The sequence below is a fragment of the Artemia sp. Qi Xiang Cuo genome, chromosome 8 (assembly GCF_049724085.1).
Source record: "Artemia sp. Qi Xiang Cuo chromosome 8, ASM4972408v1, whole genome shotgun sequence".
NCBI lineage: Eukaryota > Metazoa > Arthropoda > Branchiopoda > Anostraca > Artemiidae > Artemia > Artemia sp. Qi Xiang Cuo.
The window spans coordinates 60,435,630-60,450,126 of record NC_142801.1 but is presented as its reverse complement, the minus strand read 5'-3'; the positions used below and the strand labels follow the sequence as shown (position 1 = coordinate 60,450,126).

The following is a 14,497-nucleotide window of genomic DNA, read 5'->3' as shown; positions in this document are numbered from 1 at the left end:
TGGTTTATATTTTACTGTTTTGATTTATTGATGATGGCAAAACATGCCAAGTCTTTGGCTTGTCGCCAACACATCTTAATTTTACAGCAACAATTGTAAACTGTGTAGTACTTCAAAATTTTTTTCTAAAAAATGGAATTTAGATACCAATAGATATATCAAAAGAATTGGAAGTCCATGCTGATTTAAAATATATAAGTTTCATTAGCTTTAGTCATACCTATCAAAGGTTATGAGCCAGTGAAAATTTGCATTATTTTCGGAAAAAGGGGAAAACACCTCATAAAAATGGTAGAATCTTAATGAAAATGACACCATCAGATTTAGAGTATCAGAGAACCCTACCATAAAGGTTTCAAAGTCCTATCTGCAAAAATGTGGAATTTTGTGTTTTTTGCCAGAAGAAAGATCAAGGATGCGGGTTTATTTGTTTTTTTTATTGTTTTTTTTTTAGGGGTGATCGTGTCAACCCAGTGGTCCTAGAATATTGGTAGAGAGCTCATCCATACGGAAATTAAAATTTCTAGTGCCCTTTTTAAGTTACCAAAAAAATTGGAGGGCAACTGGGCCCCTCCGACGCCCATTTTCCCCCAAAATTATCTGATCAAAATTTTTAGATAGCCATTTTGTTCAGTATAGCTGAAAGATCAAATAATTAAGTCTTTAGGGGTAAAATGACCCCCCAAATTCCGTGGGGAGATGCCCGTAAGTTATGAAATTTACCCATTTTTTACGTATAGTATTTGTGATTCAGAAGTATAAGGACTCGTTTTTTTTTTGGGGGGGGGTGTGCTTGGGGTTGATTTCTATGGGGAAAATCTTCCTTGGGGATGCAAATCCCTGGAGATGAATATTCAAGAAGAAATGTTACACTGGGGGGGATTTGACAGAATTACTATATGACATTCTTTTTAATTGTCTTACTTTGTCTTTGCCAAATTTTTCATGTGGAGACGTCCGAAGGAATTATCCAAGGACTTTTTTCCGCCTGCTTCGTTTTCTAGAAAATAATTTTCACGTGAGGGGGCATTTCTGGAGTGATCGAGAATCCGATTAAAGATTAAAGTCTTATTCAAATGAAAGAATGCTCAGGAGAATTTTTCAGGCTGAATCGTCCGCAAGCAATTTTACAGGGAGGGGGATTCTCAGCGTGGATGGAACCGTCTGGGGGGGGGGGGAATTTGACGTGGATGGGTTGTGCACTTTACGTTGGATCAAATTGCCACGGAGGAGTTTTTCCGTGAGGGGTAGGGGTATATTCCATAGAGGGTGAGCCAGATTTACCGGCATTATTTGAAAAACGACCCGAAATTATTCCATATATGAAGGGTTGCCCCCTCCTTAATACCTTGCTCTTTACGCTGAAGTTTAACTGTTTACTAAAACTGAAACACGAGGGCTGTTTAATTAGAATAGGAAGCTTTTTTAATAGTGATAAAAGCTTTTGCGTAAAGAGCAGGGTACTGAGGAGTGGGCAACCCTTCACATACGGAATACATCTGCCAAAATTAATATATAAATTTTGTTTTAGTTCTTTATGTACGGTGAGCCAAATTTGGGCCTGCATTGGTTGAAAAACGTTCAGAAATTAAGTAAAAAAAGTTTTTTTTAACTGAAAGTAAGGAGCGGCCTTAAAACTTGAAACGAACAGAGATTATTCATGTATGAAAGGGGCTGTCCCCTCCTCAACTCTTCGTTCTTTACGCTAAAGATTTTATTGTTATACAAAGTAGAGTTGTGACAAAGAGTCAAACTTTAGCGTAAAGAGCGAGGCGTTGTGGAGGAGGCAACCCCCTTTCATATATAAATAACTTCTGTTCGTTTCAAGTTTGATGCCGCTCCTTACTTTCAGTTGAAAAAAAACTTGTTTTTTATTCAATATTATGCTGTTTGATTTATTGATTATGACAAAACATTGCTAAATCTGTGGCTTTTCGCCAGCACATCTTAATTTTACAGCAACGAATTGTAAACTGTGTAGTACTTCGAAAAAAATTTTGATTTTTTTTGTAATTGTAAATTTACAACAAATTATTTTGTAGATATTCCAAACTTTAAGTAAAAGTAATTAAGATTTATAAATCACAGCATTTGTGTTTTGTAAAATTAATATTAAAGATCTACTAATTTCATGACAAATCAAACATGAGCTAATAATTACTCTGAAATTAACCTATTTTGAAAATTAGACCATGTCCTAAGTTTAATTTTTATAAATTTTGATAAAAAAGAAGCAATTAATTTTGATAGTGTAGCTCCAAATTATTAATAAAATTATTATTATTTTACAAATTATTTGACCCCACTATTCAATACACTGGGCCTTAGTTGGGAGTTTTACATCAAGACAAGTGGGTTAAGTTTGGGTACTACATCAAGATCTTTTGACAAGAACATACTTCGCCAAAGAAGCCTCAATGGTATATTAGCTTCGGGGCCCACAATATAAATCCGAACCTGGTTGGAGTGTCTAACCCCTTAATTAAAATATAAGAGAGAAAGGAGTCGGTGTGAAAAATTAAAATTAAATTAAAAAATTAAAATTAAAAAATTAAAGGGCATGTATCATTTCATAAATTTAATTTAAATTACTCCACAAACATCTATGAGTATATATATAATAATGAACAAAACTGCTTTATTACCATTTGCGCATGGGTGGTCAAGCGATTCTTCAAATAGATAGCTACCAAGTGAAAAAACGCAAACCTCACTTCTCGTGCTCATAGTGCGGTCTAAATAAGGTTTAAAAATCCTCTGTCCGAAGCTAATTGTCTGTTTATTGAACTATTGTGTTTTAACTTAAATGAACTGTACGGAAAGGGCTGGGCAGACGTGGTATTTTTTAAGCTAAAAACTGCTGTATTTGATCAATGAAAACTCGTCTGTTGATACCTTTCAAAGAAAATTCAACGGATACATCCATAGGGAGATAATAAAGGCACATGGTTAATAAGTGGTACATTAGACCCTAAGTTTTTAGCAAATTTTTCTACTTTAATTTTTGGTCTTATTTTTAAACAGGTAATGTTTTATTAGGAGATCCAAATCGGTTTGGAAATATAAATATATTGCAGTGTTTCTCAAATTACATCAAACTATATATCTGTTTTTTTTTTCTTTTTAATTTTTTTTTTTAGGTTTGAGGGTACCACTCAGGTAGAAAGAACGCTTTCAGATGTGAGATCAAACGCTTTCAATGTTATAGATATTGTCCGATGCATCTCAATGCTGATTGTAAATACAGAAAATTTGCCTTTCTGAAGATGATTTAATCAGATAATTGCTTTGAGTTTTGAAATCTAAGCTTATCAATAGAGAATTTTTCGGTAAAATAGCGTATTACAACCTCTGTAGGTCCCTCTTGATGATGCTGATGAGGATTGATATAGAATTATAAAGTTATGAGAATTGAACTTTTGCAAGGGTATGCTGTCGGGAAATTGACTAATATTAAAGAAATTACCCGTTGCTACATAACAATCATCATTCCAGCGCTCTGTCAATACGCATGCACATGTATGGCGGGTATCGGTCCGATACCCGCCATACATGTGCATGCGTGTACATGTGCATGCGATACTATCGGAAACTATACCAGAAGTGCCAGATTCGAACCAGAAGGATCGTAAAATTGTGATTTTACTCGACAAAAAGCAGTTTTCATTGGCTGTCAGTGAATCTTTGACCAAAGGCATAAAATACCACTTTACCTTCAATAAGTGGATGAGACCTCAATAGACGAGACTTCAAAAAGTGGAAGTGATGTAATGCGATAACTTTTATACAATCAAAGACACTTCACGATCCTTCTAGTTCGAATTTGGTACTTTTCGTATAGTTTACAATACCCGCCAAACAAGCGCACACGCCTTTACAGTGCACAAGCACACTAATCCAAGCTGGCAATACCGGTTTGGTCAATTTTCAAATGACCCTGATACTTGTGAACCATATATCACAATCTATTATTTTCTGTGAATTCAATTTCTATTTTCTTTATTAACGTACAATTTTCTTCTTTCATTATCAATAACCGTAATTTGGTGATTAAAATTAATTGTCTAACACAAGAATTTCCTTTTCTTTGGAAAGACCAAAATATGTATGAAAGAGAGCCAGCATTTCAATACATTCCTAAGTTCGCTAGGGTGGTTGATAGTTCGGGCCTTCAGCTCTCAAGCTCTTTATTGCGACGTTATATTTGCGGATTTTTTTTTTTATTTTATTTTTGGTTCTTCTCTAGTTCAAGTGGGCCTATAAATCTATTTTAATTTCCTCTGCCGCTTACTGACTGAGTAAAATTGTCCTCTGAACAGCCTGAATGCATAAACTTGAAGGAATTAGTGACATCTTTGTGAATATTAAATGAAAAAAAACAATTTTTTCCAACTGAAAGTAAGGAGCGACGTCAAAAACTTAAAACGAAAAGAAATTATTCTGTATATGAAAGGGGCTGTCCCCTCTTCAACGCCTCGCTCTTTACGCTAATGTTTTTTATTGTTTAAAAAAATAGAGTTGTGAGAAAGTCAAACTTTGGCGTGAAGAGCGAGGCATTGAGGAGGGTACAGCCTCTTTCATATACAGAATAATTTCTGTTCGTTTTAAGTTTTGACGTCGCTCCTTACTTTAAGTTAAAAAAACTCGTTTTTCTATTTAACTTTTGAACGTTTTAGAATTAATACAAGTTTAGATTTTGGCTCACCGTACATGAATATTTTAAACAAAATTTGTATATTAATTTTAATTTTATTTGGTTAAATGGCATTCTTGAAAGTTGTTTAATTTTATTTACGAACGTTTTTATTAGTAATAAATATACGTAACTTACGAACTAACTTACGTAGCGAACTTCCATATTCATATATTTTTAATACGTATATTAGGGGGTTTGCTCCCTAGACAATACCTTGCTCTTTACGCTAAAGTTCGAATTTTGTTCCAATTCTTTAAAAATGACCCCTTATTCACAAAGGCCCTTATTTAGAATAAATATCTCTTGTGAAAGCACTAAAAAATCTTCGGCTTACAGAGCAAAGTATTCACTAGGAAGCGAACCAAATCATATACGTAATACTTTCTGTTCGTTTTAAGTTTTGATGTTGCTCCTTACTTTCAGTTGAAAAGCTTTTTTTTTATTTAATATCTGATCTTTTTTTAAATAATGCTGGGAAATCCGGCGCCCCCTTCATAGCAATGTCCCATCCCCCATGAAAACTTCCTCTATGGAAAAATCCTCCCATATATCCCCGACCCAACCACCTCTCCCCCCGCTACCAGGAAAAATCCCCCCTGAAAACGTCTGTATATTTCCCAATAACCAATACTTTATGTTAACATTGGATAAAGTTCATAACTTGCAGCCCTTCTCGCGGGGGCTTTGGGGGATTAAGTCTTCCTCAAAGACATTGTTATTATATTTTTGACCATGCTGAACAAAATGGCTATCTCAAAATTTTGATCGGGTGACTTTGGGAAAAAATGAGCGTGGGAGGGGGCCTAGTTGCCCTCCATTTTTTGGTCACTTAAGAAGGACATTATAACTTCTAATTTTCGTTCCAATGAGCCCTCCCACGATATTCTAGACCACTGGGTCGATACGATTAGCCCTGGAAAAAAACAAATAAACACACATCCGTGATCTTTCTACTGGCGAAAAACACCAAATTCCACATTTTTGCAGATAGGAGATTGAAACCTCTACAGCAGGGTTCTCTGATGGTGCGATTTTCATTACGGTTCTATAACTTTTAGGGGGTCTATCCCCTTTTTTCTAAAAACAGCCAAAATTTCTCAGTTGGACTAAACTTGATGAAACTTATATATTTGAAATCAGCATTAAAATCTGATTCTTTTGATTTATCTATTGGTATCAAAATCCCGTTTTCTAGAGTTTCGGTTTCCATTGAGCCGGGTCGCTCCTTACTTACAGTTCGTTACCACGAACTGTTTGGTTGAGATTTCCTTGTCTCTGAAGTTTTAGTTGAGGTCCTTTTTTTCTCGTATGTCCGAAAAGGCATTTAGATAACTTAGATGCAAAGTGTCTTAATTTTAGAGTTTCGGTTACTATTGAGCCGGGTCGCTCCATACTTATAGTTCGTTACCACGAACTGTTTGATAGTTTACATTTGGATTACTATCTACTTAAGAAATCTAGCCTAAATGACAACAAAACCAAGAAACAAGAGGTTCAAAATACACACATGACCACAAACTTATAATGACCCCTCCTCTATTACACTCCGTGCAATGTTAACCGAAGGAGGGTATTCCAATTTAATGTCGATTGGTGAAATTTGCCTTCGAAAACAATTACGATGAAAACAGGAATGGATTTTTTAGAACTTATGAGCCCATCTCCCCGAAAAATAGCTCGGGAGGTCTCTTGTAGGTAAATGGATTCTGACTGAACTAACATGACATATTCACAACTAATCCTGAACTAACATGACATATTAACCCTCAGAAGCATAAAAAAAAAGGTTTCTTGGGAGGGTGTAAACAGAGAGGTTTTAAACAAATTCGGATGGAGGAGGAGTGTGCATAGCTGCAATGGCCTCAGGGGGCTTGGTGCTACGGTGAATTAATAGTAGTAGTAATACAATTGATCACAGCCTCGTTTATATCTTATTCCCAGAAAAAGTGTGTGCAGTTAACAACTTTGTTTAGAACATAAGAGATGTTTTCTAAAATTAATTCTTCTATTTAAAAGTTGCCGCACTGCACGTAATATTCTGACGCACATAACCTACTAGTATTGATATCTCTACACCTCACAATGCTACTTGTCCACTACTACAGTTATCACCAATTAAGATGTGCTAACCAAATTGAAATCTGATAAGAAAAGCCTTGTGATTACAATGAAAAACTTCCTTCCAACTGTGACTGTCAGTGCGTAATTCCATTGTTTTCAATACCACGTTCCATGCACCTGTATTATTTATCATACAATATGTCACACTTATTTATATACAAAACTAATCAGAAATCATTTGAAAGCCATTTTGGGCAGAGGAGGGGTTTGATACATTCCCTAAAAGATAATATTCCCTCCCTTATCTGACATTATTGATACGTATATACTATCACACCGAATATAGTACACTGACATAATAACAGTGCTGCCATCTCCTACTTATACTGCAACTACATTATTAAAGAATTGAAGGTATATTGATTAGCAAGATTGTGGATATATTGATTGGCAAGATATTATTAGATTGTGTGAAAGTATTGTTTCAGTTCACTTCTCATTAGAGGTGGTTCTAAAGGGGGTACTTGCACCGCCCGCAGAAATTTTAGGGGCGCAGAATTTCTTGTAATTTTTGAAATTTTTATTTTATTAAAATAAAGTAAATTTGGCAGTAAATATAAGCAAATTGAATCCAACATTTTCATTTTTGCAATATCTTCCCAAAAAAAGTAAGAAAAGTCGAATTTAAATTTTGTTAATAAATTAAAATTTTATTAAAGTTTGGCCTGAAAAATTTGGGAGACAAGTGGGGGAAGGGGACTAATCAAGATTTTGCCCGAGGCTACTTAGTTCGTGGGGGGGGGGTAAAAAATGGCGAATTGTCTAGAAAATGCAAGAACAATAATGCACATTTTAGGATTATGAGGGGAGCAGCACAAGGCCAAAGCCCTCTATCTTCTGCCTATATATCTGTCCTAGATATAGCATTTTGCATTTATTTGTACCGAATTATTTTAAAGACTTATCCAACGTAAACGTACATTGTTTAGTGGTGGTCGCTGCAGCTTTCTAAGAAAAGTAAGTGAAATGCTTATAAGCCCTTAATAACACGCACCGTGTAGATTCCTACTTACAGCTAATCAACTATCTTTTGAACGCCTTTTTGCAATTTGAAACACCTCGTTGTAAAACTCAACTGTAGTAATTAGATATTTTTCTTGTTTTTATCGGTGCTATTGCTGTGATGAGAACTAATCAATCAAATTGTTTTTATCCTCAAGATAGTTAAGATTTTGCAGCCGAACCTTGCTATATAAACGTTCGCCCTCGGGGATTTTCTGAGGCTCTACAGATCGTATAATAAATTCTGCGTGGGCTAAATGCCATGACTATGGTCATAACTTAGTTTATTCTGATTGATTACAACTCATAGCTCTTAATATAGTGGCCACATAGTTAGACATTTGTATAGGCTTTAGTAGGTCACAAATTGAAAACAAAAGCAATCCTGGAAAACACCTTTTATGAGGTTTTCTTCTGATTTAATCAAGTGATGTTTTCTCAGAGTGCAAAAAGAAAAAAATATATTAAGAATTCCCCCCCCCCTCCCAACTACAAGAATCCGAGATATTTACGTTTCCAATGTTCTATACGTTATGCCTTCCTGGAGAATGCTTCAGAAATCTGATATTAAGCAAATTCGGTCCTACTGCTTTTGGCCCTAGGCTTTAGTAGGTAATAAATTGAAAACAAAAAGAATCAGGGAAACACCTTTTATGAAGTTTTATTCTAATTTAATAAAGGGGGATTTTCTCTGAGTGCAAATGGGGGAAATATTAAGATCTAAGTTATGAAATAAAACGTATGAATATATAAAATACTACTACCACTACTACTACTAACAACTCACCGCAGCAACAAGCTGCCTGAGGTCAAAACAGCTACGCACGTTCCTCCTCCATCCCAAACTATTCAAAGCCTCCCTTTTTACATCCTTCCAGGGAAGTTCCCATTCCCTTTAAATCTTTCTTTATGACGTCCTCCCACCCCAGGCGCGGACGACCTGCTTTCCGTTTAGCCTTAGACGGTTGGCCGAAAAGGACAATCTTTGGCAATCTGTCATCATTCATCCGCACAACTTGCCCTAGTCACCTCAACCTTTCTTTCATTATAGCCTTAGAAAGGGGGATTGAACCACATTTTTCGTATAGCCTACTGTTTGAAATACGGTCAGTCATCCGGGTACCCAGAATAATCTGTAAGCAATTTCTCTGGAAAACATCTACCAAATCTTCATCCGCTTTTCGGAGTGCCCATGCTTCAGAGTCATATTTGACCACTGTCAACACTGTAGCATCTAGGATGCTTAAATCATCAGCATAATCTAAGTCCAGGAGATTTTTACCTCCCCATTTGATTCCCTGGTCTCCCATTGCCTTTCCTGTGCTCCTTAAGACAAAGTCCATCAAAATAATCCATATGTTGGTACGATAAAATTTCCGCTTGCAGCTGAGTTAAAGGGCTATCGGAAAAATTAACAAAATTCTCCGCTTTAATGTGGTAGCATTGTGGCCAACAAACTCCGTTTCTATCATATGACATTAGATTATATGGTAATATGATTATATGATCGTATTTCTTATACAAGGCGACTGTGCTGGCACATTACAATAATTGATGCGCACCATACGAAATAACGTTAATAAGTTGTTTTTAGGGGGGTCTGGCCATGGAGGGAGGGCGAGGGTTCAGTTCCCATGGTTTATCATTGATGATTTTTTGGGGAGAGGGAAGGTTTTTGGGCCATGGAGAAATAGGGGTCAGCTCCCATAAGTTTTGGAATGAAATATTGTTAATAATTTATTTTTTTTTGGGGGGGGGGGGAGGGAGGCGGTCGAGCGGTGCAGAGAAGGCCAGGGGTCAGCTCACTTAGGTTTTGAAATAAAATATCATTCATAATTTTTTTGAGTGGGGTGTGGGGTTTGGTTTATCCGAACTGTTTTCAAAACCCTCGCGTAAGAACCTTATATGCCCCCCGGACATAACATATAACCCTTGCCCCTGGACGCTGAGGGGTTGTGATGACCCTGGAGTTTTATTTTTCAATATTTTGACTTAGTTTAACAAAATAGACTTTATCAAATTTGACTTAGGCTATCTAAAAAATTCGATCGGGTGGATTTGGGACCCTCCGGTCCCTTTTGATTCTTAAAAATGGAACTAGAACTTTCAATTTTCAATACAATGTGCCCCCGGAGAATTTATACGATCATTCCTTCCATAAAAACCTTATATGCCTTCGGTGCATTTACAACACTTGCCCCCGGGTTCTGGGGGGCTGCGTAAAACCCGGATGTTTATTATAATCTTTGGTCTATTTAGACACAAAGACAATCCAAAAAAATTGATCAGACGCATTTGGAGAAAAGAAGGTTGGTGGGGGGGGGGCTAGTTGCCATCAGATTACTTTGGACTCTCAAAAAGGGAACTAAAACTTAAAATTTCTAGTCATTTGAGTCCCCTCCGAATTTTACCTCTTCCATAGAAGCCTTATATGCCTCCGGGCATAATTTACAACCCTGTCCCCGGGCTCTGGGAGGGGGGTATGTTGACCGGGAAGTTTTTGTTACCTGATTTTTGGATTATTATATAAAAAATGACTATCTAAAAATTTTGATTGAATGCGTTTGGAGAAAAAAGGATATGTGTGAGGGGGGAGTAGGGTAGATGCCCTCCGTTCACTTTTGACTCTTAAAAAGGAAGCTAGATATTCCTATTTACAATCGAATGAGCTCCTTTTGAAGTTTATACTACCACCCCTTCCATAACAATCTTATATGCCCCGGAGGCATAACTTACAACGCTTGCCCTGGGTTCCGGGGTGGGCTGTGTTATCCCTGGTTTATTGTTTTATTACTTTTGGTCAATTTCGAACAAAATGGATACATAAGAAATTCGATCGGACACATTTGAGGAAAATAGGGTTGGTCGGGGGGGGGGGCTATTTGCCATCGAATCACTTTTGAGTCTTAAAAAAGGAGCTAGAACTTCGAATATCTAATCATTTGAGTCCCCTCCGAAATTTATATGACCACCTATCCCATGAAACCTTATATGCCGCGGGGGCATAACTTAGACACTTGCCCCTGGGTTCTGGGGTCGGTTGTGTTATCCCTGGAGCTTTTGTTATATGATTTTTGGTCGATTTTGAAGAAAATAGCAATATAAAAAATTCGATCAGACGCATCTGGGGAAAAAGTGTTGGTGAGGGGAGGGCCATAGATTTGTAATTTTAAATAGATGCTACATCTCGTATGAAACCGCTTGCTAAATCTGAGCGCGTCGGAAACAAACTTTGGTGGCAAAATCAACTGGGTACGTAGACATGGCAGGGGCTGTGGTGATTATTTTCTTTGAAAAACGCATTGGCGATGGTAGTGATTTTTACAGACTAAAGGAAATACACAGGCTTTAAAAAAATATTTTGGGAGAATCGTAAACATAATTTACAGAAGGAGGAGGGGATTTCACCCCTCATATACGTAATAATTTCTGTTAGTTTTAAGTTTTAATGTTCTTCCTTACTTTCAGTTGAAAAAAAGTTTTTTTTTAATTTAATTTCTGATTGTTATGAGATAATAGCGGGAAATCCGACTCCCCCTCCATGGAAAGTTCTTCTCACGTAAAGTAGCCCCCTCTCCCACCATAAAAATTTCTTGCGGAGAATTCCGGGTGAAAGTTTTTTTGTAGCGCACTTTCATTTGAAAGAATTTCTGTTTGTTTTTACAATCATGCAGGAAATCCCCTCCTCCGTGGAAAAGTTTTCCCGCAAATACCACACCACCTAGTATAAAGTTGATCCCGCAGAAAATTCCCCCTGGAGAATTTCTCCCGTGGAAATCCCCCCCCCTACGGAAAGATACTCTAGACAATTCCAACCCGTATTAATTTCGCCCCACACAATTCCCCTTAACATCTCCACGTCTAAAATAATATCAGAAAGAAGCATCTTATAAAACATAATATACCTGTGGAAGCACAAATTAGGCTTGTCACCACGTCTTTTCTTGCAACATGAAATAATCATTCTCAATGAAATCGAACTTCAAAATTAACGCGTTTGCTGGAGTCAAAAAAGAAAAAGCACAAGGAACTCGCAAAATCCCATGCGGTCTGCTGTCTATTTATGATAAATAAAAGTTCAAATAGGGATAAAAATCCTTTTAATAGACAGCGTTTCACAAAAAGTGATAGAGATTCACTAAAAATACCAGGTATTTCGGTCACATATGCAGTGACCGTCATCAGTAGTAAAACTGTTTTACTACTTTTTTTTGTCATCAACAAAAACCAAAATATTTCGCCCGTATATACAACAAGGCGTCTTCAGCGTAGAATAAAAAAAAAAAAAAAAAAAAAAAAAAAAAAAAAAAAAAAAATAGAAACTAAAACTAAAAAAATATATATAAATATAAATAAAATAGACTAACAAAAAATATAAGTAATTGTAAAAGTAAGTAATTATATTTTTTAGTTTTAGTTTCTAGTTTTTTTTTCTAGTTTTTTTTCGATTTTTGTTGTTTCTCTTCATTTTCATTTACTGGCCATAGACCCGGATGTCGTCTTTATATTCATTTCTTTGTTTTTTGTCATGGCTGGCCAGTTCGGCCTTAGATCTTTTATTATAAGCTTTTTTCCGCTATCCGAACAATAAACAAAAAAAAGGTTAGCTAACATTGCTAGAAAATTTATCGAACGAGTTGAATCTGGAAAACTGTTGGAGAATGTCCAAGGGCAGTATTCAAAATCTAGATAACCTAGCAAAGAAGGATGGCTATTTCTTATGCTTGATAGACGGTTCGGGACTGTAAATGTTTCCTACATTTAAAATATTCTTAGCATTATTTTCCTCCCTTGAGATCGTCTTCGCCCCACTCCCTATATTTATGGTCAGACATTAGAATTCTCCGCCTTTCTGAAATGCGTTATATATTTTATGTCACTCGCAGAAATAATATAAAATGAAAATTTTGAGACCAACATTGGTTTAGGCGTAACTTGGAGGCTCAGACATTTTTTAACAACTATTTATTAATAGCAGTCAAAAACGCAAAAGATTTTTTTGGTGGGGGGGGGAGGCAGGGTGTGATCTCTCATAAAATTACGTCATTTAATATAATGCTTTTTGAATGCCCATAGTGACATTATTCAGCTTACCACCTGTTGTAACATCACGGGCACAAAGGGGATACACCATCCCTTTAAAGTTTGAATTGTAATCCGTTCATAGATTGTAAGAAATGTGGTGACCCAGAAACTTACCGTTTTTACATGCCCAAAAGTTGGTGGTGCAACACAACGACGGGTAAAAAAGGCCCAATTATTTGGATTTCATTTCTGACATACGCTTAAGAACTAATGTGACTAGACTACGAAATTACGTAAAAAACGAAAATAAAACATATTTTTAATACACGAAAGTATTGGACACGTAAGCTCTCTTTGAAAATTTAGAACTATTTCGTTTTATGTGTTTATTATACAGTTGGTTTCTTTTCTATTTATACTAATGAATGTTTATATAATTATTTTTATTTAATTAAAATAATTTAATTAATAATTTTTATATTAATAATATTTATTAATAATAATTTAATAAATTATTATTAATAAATAATTTAATTAATAATAATTGAATGTTTAATTTAATTATTTTTATAATTATCAAAATAATAAAAATTCAGAGATAAAACACGAATTTCCAAAACGGGAGGCAATTTCCAGCAAATACAGACGGTTTTATTCAAAATTTTCGATAGAAAGTTTTAGCTTATGGTACCTGTAATTCATAGTTTTTATGCTCTGTGAAGCGTAACTATATCATTTTGTTTGCAAGAAATGATACATCAATCTGTACAATTTACGCATTGTAAAATATTCTATGAAACACATACCATACAAGTTTAAAAGTCAAAGGTCATGATGTGAACCATGAATTCATTTAACACTTGACTTATTTCAAACTTTTTACGATTGCAACCAACGGTTTCGCCGTGCTAAAACAGTTTTTTTTTCTATCTCTTTTTTCAAAGTGTCGTGTATGTAACCAAACTCACCCAGAGATAATCAAACTCCCAAAAATGTAGGTATTCTCAGAAACCAATTGACTAAAAATAATAATAATAAAAAAACTATATCTTTCACCCAATATATCAAAAGTTAACTTGTATTAATTAATATACTTACGTAAAAAAAAATGTTTATTAATATACAATTAAGGTTTTAAAATTAAAAAAAATTTAAATACAACAAGTCGGTAATGTGTGACGGTCAAGTAAGCCACGTGCTGTTACAACCTCGCCCTCGGGCTCCTAAGATCGTTGAAATTCATTTAAGTCAGTGTGTGCTTTTTTCAGTGTTTATATAGAAGTTTATATAGAAGTGTCTATATAGAAGTCCTGTTGTATTTTTAATATTACAATTTATAATTATTATTATTGTTTTTATGGGTGGACTCACTGAACTGAGTTGATGCTTGGGCCACAAAGGCCCGTTGACTCCACCCCCCAGTTGAATTGAAGCCAAAAAATGCTGGAGATTTGCCCCTGACATTTTGGTACCCATTTCTAAGTCTATTCAATCAGTTGCATTGACTTTAAGGTTACTCTTCAAAGTTATCTTAAATTTATCAAAAATACATAAACGACATTTAAATGGGCTAGTCATTTAATGTATTATTTGTAATCAATCCTATCAACACCGCAGTTAAAATTGAAGCCAAATGGGTGGTGAAGTTAATGA

The 14,497-nt window shown here is 35.5% G+C and overlaps 1 protein-coding gene across 2 annotated transcripts in view; it reads right to left on the bottom strand.

Moving 5' to 3' along the window:
* The window catches only part of LOC148949658 (uncharacterized), a 145,321-nt gene that overhangs the window by 85,882 nt on the left and 44,942 nt on the right, over positions 1-14,497 (bottom strand). The window lies entirely within an intron of this gene.